This window comes from Arachis duranensis, chromosome 6 (genome assembly GCF_000817695.3).
Source record: "Arachis duranensis cultivar V14167 chromosome 6, aradu.V14167.gnm2.J7QH, whole genome shotgun sequence".
In the NCBI taxonomy this organism is placed as follows: domain Eukaryota; kingdom Viridiplantae; phylum Streptophyta; class Magnoliopsida; order Fabales; family Fabaceae; genus Arachis; species Arachis duranensis.
In genome coordinates, this window is record NC_029777.3 from 26,049,539 (window position 1) to 26,056,826 (window position 7,288).

Consider the following 7,288-nt stretch of genomic DNA (forward strand, 5'->3'; position numbering starts at 1 on the left):
GAATCTTTACAGATTGTGACTTAGCTTTGCTACAGTCCCCAATTAGAGGTGTCCATGGTTCTTAAGCACACTCTTTTACTTTGGATCACGACTTTAACCACTTAGTCTTAAGCTTTTCACTTGGACCTGCATGCCACAAGCACATGGTTAGGGACAGCTTGATTTAGCCGCTTAGGCCTGGATTTTATTTCCTTGGGCCCTCCTATCCATTGATGCTCAAAGCCTTGGATCCTTTTTGCCCTTGCTTTTTGGTTTTAAGGGCTATTGGCTTTTTCTACTGCTCTTTCTTCTTTTTTTTCACTACTTTTTCTTGCTTCAAGAATCAATTTCATGATTTTTCAAATCATCAATAACATTTCTCTTGTTCATCGTTCTTTCAGGAGCCAACAAATTTTTTTAACATTCATAAAATTCAATATAAAAAATATGCACTGTTCAGTCATTCATTCAGAAGATAAAAAGTATTGCCACCACATTTAAATAATTAGAATTTTCCTTATTAAAAACTCGAAAAAATATTGCCTCTTTATTCTAAAAATCTACTATTTATTCATGTTTGATGATGATGAGAAAAATAATTTATAGCTTAATTGGAGATAAAATCAAAAAAGAGATACTAATTACTACTACTCATATATAACTTCAAAGGTAAATTCCTAATAAGAACAATTATCACCTAGTTAAGGCAAAGATTAGGACTCAACAACCTTTACTTTGGGAGGTGGATGCTCCTTTAGTCTGTGGGGTGCTTGGCCCTTCAAGAGATAGCTTCTGACGCTTCAGTTGCTTTAGTTCACGCCCTTGCTCTTCTTGTTCCCTAAGCAGTTTGCAAAGCATGCTATTTTGATTTTTCTGTTCTTCCTTTAGTTGGTCCATGGCTTCTTGCAACTTGGTAACAGATGCTTCAAGACACTCCTAGTATTGAATTTGAGGGATTTCTGGGAGGAACTCCTGTGCTTTCCTCTTGATGGGGTCATCCTGCACTTGTTGTCTTTCCATTAACTTTTTGTAGTAATGGTCTGAATGTTCTTTGGTTAAGAACTTCCCTTGATTCCAAAGTGGTTTTGGAATATTCCCTTTCTTGCCTCTTGGAGTGGTTTGTTTTCCTTTAGGAGCCATGATCTTAGTGGGTATTGGCTTAGTGATCACGGATAAACACACCAAACTTAGAGGTTTTTCTTGTCCTCAAGCGAAAGAAAGGAAAGGAGAGGGAGAGAAGGAGAGCCAAGTTCGAATTGTGGAGGAGAGGAGGGAGGCCAAATGTAGATTTAAAGGGGAGGGGTGGGTTTTCGAAAATTTTGAAAAAGATAAGATAGAAGATATGATTTGTAAAAGATAAGTATGATAGGAAAAAGATGTAATTTAAAATTGAAAAGTTATGAAAGATATTTGAAAAAGATAAATCTGAATTTTGAAAAGAAGATATGATGAGTTTAAAAAGATTTGAGAAGAATTTAAAAAGATAATTGAGTTTTGAAAAAGATTTGAAAAGAAGTTGGAGAGGATTTGAAAAGGATTTGTGTTTAAGAATTAAGATATATTTGATATCTTTGAAAAAGGATTTGAAAAATTAGGATTTGTATGTGTTTATGCAAGAAATTATGGATGGAAACATGAAAATTTGAAAAAAAATCAAGTTGGGAACAAAAACGTCCTCCCCTCTACAATCCTGGCGTTAAACGCCCAACTGCTGCATGTTTTGGGCGTTTAACGCCCAATTGGTGCTTGGTCTGGGCGTTTAACGCCCAGCTGTTGCTTCTGGCTGGCGTTAAATGCTAGAAACTCTCTTATCACTAGGCATTTTTTTAAACGCACAGGACGCTGTAAATATGGTATTAAACGCCCAGAAGATGCTTCTTTCTAGTGTTTAACGCCCAGATGGCTATCTCTACCAGCGTTAAACGCCCAGTAGATGCTTCTGTTGGGCGTTTAACACCTAAAACAGCTCTTACTGGCGTTTTCACACCAGTGAGCTTCTTTTTTTTGCTGTTTTATCCTCTGAATCCTTTTATAACTCTGTGAACTCATGCAATTGCTATTTTACCTTAAAGATAATTTATATGAACTTGTAAAATTCAATTAATTAACAAATAAGCTTTGTTAATGGTTGGGTTGCCTCCCAGCAAGCGCTTCTTTATTGTCTTTAGCTGGACTATTACTGAACTTTAATCAAGTCTCAGTTTTGAGCATTCTTGCTCAAAATTGCTTTCAAGATAATGTTTGACTCTCTGTCCATTAACAATGAACTTTTTGTTAGAATCATTATCCTAAAGCTCTACGTATCCATATGGTGACACACTTGTAATCACATATGGTCCTCTCCACCGAGATATCAATTTCCCAGAGAATAATCTGAGCCTAGAATTAAACAGCAGAACTTTCTACCCTGGCTCAGACTCTGGATGATAGCTTCTTATCATGCCATCTTTTTACTTTCTCTTTGTAAATTTTTGCATTTTCGAAAGCATTGAGTCTGAATTCCTCTAGCTCAGTTAACTGGAGCAGTCATTTTTCTCAACCTAACTTGGCATCAAGGTTTAGGAATCTGGTTGCCCAGTAGGCCATATGTTCCAGTTCCACTGGCAAGTGACAGGCTTTTTCATACACAAGCTGGTATGGAGAGGTCCCTATAGGAGTCTTGAATGCTGTTCTATATGCACACAGAGCATCATCCAAGCTTCTTGCCCAATCCCTTCTATGGTTATTCATAGTCCGTTCTAGGATTCTTTTAAGTTCTCTATTAGAGACTTCAGCTTACTTATTTGTCTGTGGATGATATGAAGTTGCCACCCTGTGGCTGACTCCATATCAAACCATAGCGGAGTAAAGCTATTTATTGCAAAAATGAGCGCCCCCACCACTGATTAGTACTCTAGGGACACTAAATCTGCTGAAGATATGTTTCTGGAGAAATTTCAACACTGTCTTAGTATCATTAGTGGGTGTTGTAATAGCCTCCACCCATTTGGATACATAATCCACTACCACCAGAATATAAGTGTTTGAGTATGATGGTGGGAAAGGCCCCATGAAGTCAATACCCCATACATCAAACAACTCAATCTCCAAGATCCCTTGTTGAGGCATGGCATAACCATGAGGCAGATTGCCAGATCTTTGGCAACTATCACAATTACGTACAAACTCTCAGGAGTCTTTCTAGAGAGTAGGCCAGTAGAAGCCACTTTGGAGGATTCTCGTAGCTGTTCGCTCACTTCCAAAATGTCCTCTATACTGTGATCCATGGCAATGCCAAAGGTTTTGTGCTTCCTCTTTAGGCACACATCTACGGATTACTCCGTCTGTACATCTCTTGAAGAGATATGGTTCATCCCAAAGATAGTACTTTGCATCTGTGATCAATTTCTTTGATTGCTGCCTACTATTCTCTTTGGGTATGAATCTTACTGCCTTGTAGTTTATAATGTCTGCAAATCATGACACTTCCTGGATGCCAAAGAGTTGCTCATCTGGAAAATTTTCAGAGATCTCAGTAAGAGGGAGAGACGCCCCTTCTACTGGTTCTATTCGGGACAGATGATCTGTTACTTGGTTCTCTATCCCTTTTCTGTCTCTTATTTCTATATCAAACTCTTGCAGAAGCAATACCCATCTGATGAGTCTGGGTTTTAAATCCTGCTTTGTGAGTAGATATTTAAGAGCAACATGGTCAGTGTACACAATCACTTTTGATCCTACTAAATAAGATCTGAACTTGTCAATGGCATAAACCACTGCAAGTAACTCTTTTTCTATGGTTGTGTAGTTCTTCTGTGCATCATTTAAAACACGACTGGCATAATAAATGATGTGCAAAAGCTTGTTATGCCTTTGTCCCAGCACTGCACCAATGGCATGGTCACTGGCATCATACATTAGTTCAAATGGTAATGTCTAGTTTGGTGTAGAGATGACTGGTGTTGTGACCAGCTTAGCTTTCAGAGTCTCAAACGCTTGTAGAAACTCCTTATCAAAGATAAACAGCGTGTCAGCAGCTAGCAGATTACTCAGAGGTTTAGCGATTTTTGAAAAATCTTTTATAAACCTCCTATAGAATCCTGCATGCCCCAGAAAGCTTCTGATTGCCTTAACATTGGCAGGTGGTGGTAATTTCTCAATTACCTCTACCTTAGCTTGATCCACCTCTATTCCCTTGTTCGAAATTTTATGCCCAAGGACAATTCCTTCAGTCACCGTAAAGTGATATTTCTCCCAGTTTAAAACCAGGTTAGTTTCTTGGCACCTCTTTAGAACAAGTGCTAGATGGTCAAAACAAGAGCTGAATGAGTCTCCAAACACTAAAAAGTCATCCATGAAGACTTCCATAAATTTTTCCACCATATCAGAGAAAATAGAGAGCATGCATCTTTGAAAGATTGCAGGTGCATTGCACAGACCAAATGGCATTCTTCTATATGCAAATACTCCGGATGGACATGTGAATGTTGTTTTCTCTTTATCCTGGGGATCTACTGCAATTTGATTATAACCTGAATATCCATCCAGGAAGTAGTAGTATTCATGACCTACTAGTCTTTCTAGCATATGGTCTATGAATGGTAAAGGAAAATGATCCTTTCTGGTAGCTGTATTGAGCCTTCTATAATCAATACACATACGCCACCCTGTAACTGCTCTTGTAGGAACCAGTTCATTTTTTCATTATGAACCACTGTCATGCCACTCTTCTTAGGGACGACTTAGACAGGGCTTACCCAGGGGCTATAAGAAATAGGATAAATAATCCCAGCCTCTAGTAATTTAGTGATCCCCTACTGGCATTTGAATGCCAGGGGTGGAAGCTGGAGTGGCGTTAGACGCCAAATCCTTACCTGTTTCTGGCGTCTAAATGCCAGAACTGATCTTCCTTTGGGCGTTTAGCCAATTCATTACTTGTTTCTGGCGTTTGAACGCCTGAACTGAGCATGGGTTGGGTGTTCAACGCCAGCTCTCCAACCCTTTCTAGCGTTTGAGCACCAGAATTTTTCTTCTCCAGGCTCTTACAGTCCTCAGAGGGATTTTGGGTAGCAATTTGTTCATTTCTTGGCTTCTTGCTGCCTTGAAGTGAGGTATTTAATGTTTTTCCACTTCTTAATTGAACTGCTTGGCACTCTTCTATTATTTGTTTTAGCATGCCGATTTAGAATTCAAGGATGAATATGATCGTGAGTATAGTCCAATCGACACTCAAATTTCGTACCAAACAATCCTACAATCTATATCCGAGAGTACTAGTCTCTCGAGTCGTCCTCCCTTGTAATTGCCAAAATGTGCATCTTATTGAGTAGAAAGATTTGTTAAGGTTCTTTGAAAGTTTTAGCAACGTAATAGGAAACAAGCAATCAATCATTAAAGGACTTGGCTTAGGGTTGACAATTGAATGCATATCCTTATAGTTCTTTCAATGAAGATAACAATTAGGCCATGCCTCATTTAGTCATCCCCTAGGTATAGAGGAAAGTCAAATGAAGGTAATCAACTTGAGTCACAAGTCCTAGCTTCACCTCATGGGAATCTAGCTTTAGTGCACTCCAAGTCAATTAGCAATCCCTAATTCCAAATCAACAATTGACACAACTATTCAATTTCTTCTAATGATCCAACCCTATGCCAAGTGAGAATTTTCTACTCCATAACTAGTGTTGACATTTTATCAAACATGTGATGAGCAAGAAAGAAAGTCATAGTAAAATGAGAAGAAAAGTAGAATTAAAGGTATTGCAACACAAGGAATTAACAACAAATGTCAAAGAGCAACAATGAGGATCAAAATCTCAAAGTATTAATGAAATCCAAAATCATAAAGTTGAATCCTAGATCTAAGGGATTTTAGCAATTACAACTACAACTTGAAATTGGAGAAGAAAATCTATTACATGAACAAAGTAAAGTGAGAATTGCAATGGATCTCACCAAAGTGTGGGTGAAATTTCAGAATTTTGATGAAGAAGAACCCTAGTAAGAGCTTGAGATCTCTCTCTCCTCCTCCAAGAGTGTAACTCACTCTCCCTCAAAAATATCTAAAACTAGAAAACGAACTAAGTGTCCTTGACCCTTGCTCCTCTGGTCCTCTTAAACTTTTCTCGCCAAGGCATTCCCCAAAAATGGGATCTCCAACCAACTCCACGCCTAAGTCACGTGACTTCTAAAAAAAATCACATTCGAACATCGGCGCGTACGCGCAAGGTACGCGCGCGCGCCATGGATGTATTTTGGAATGTACGCGGAGGCGTGACGTACGCGTGCGCGCCCAAGAAGATCATGGCTTAGCCGCTACGCAAGCCGACTTGTGGCTTGACTTTTGGCTTCGGCTTCTAGTTGTTCTATCCACGCGGACGCGTCAAGTGCACGCACGCGCCCATGCCGAGATTTCCAAGGCTTAATTCTCTTGCTCCCATCTTCCTTCTCTCTTCCGGTCCATTCCTGCCCTGTATTCTGGAACCACTTAACACACGGGTCACGGCATCGAGAGAGGATTAGAAATGTATCTATTTTAGTGCAAAATAAGTATGTTTTCATCCATGGTGCAAAACTAGGAGAGGAATGCAAATCCTTGTATTTTCATACAGAAAGTGTGTGGAATCATTGATAAAACCCCTGAAATCAGCACAAGATAAACCCTCAAAATAGGATTTGTCAACCTCCCCACACTTAGATTCTAGCATGTCCTCATGCTTGGAGAAATGCAAAAGAAACATAGAAGACCGAGGAATCACAAAAGTATGAGACTCATGAAGTACAGCCTACTTATATGAATGCAACTATGACTAATGCTATTTCCTACTTGGTTAGGAACGAATCAACCTTCTCATGACAAATGCGAGCACATGGGACACAATGGTGGTCAAGGTATGAGACTTGCCAATTTCTAAGCATCAAATGCGGTGTATGCAGCCTTGCATGAGGAATGCTCGTGAGAGCCGGAAATCAAGGAATTGAGCATCGAACCCTCACCAGAAGTGTTTACACTCTAACCGCTCGGTGTTTGGGGTTGATTCACTCAATTCTCCCCTAATCATGCTTTTCAAGATTTGTTTTTCTTCTAATAATCGACATATATTTCATGCATGCATACAACTATCATGAGGTCTTTTCTTCGATTGTAATGGGGTTGGGGTCAAGGTATGATGCATATATGGTTAAGTGAGCTTGAGATTTGAATCTTTGATAAGCTTAAACTTCCCACCTAACCTATGACATTCTATACACTTTCAAAGCTAGCCTAACTACCCATTTTGCACTCTTTCACATACTCATGTATCCCTTTTCGTTTCACAACACTCATGCA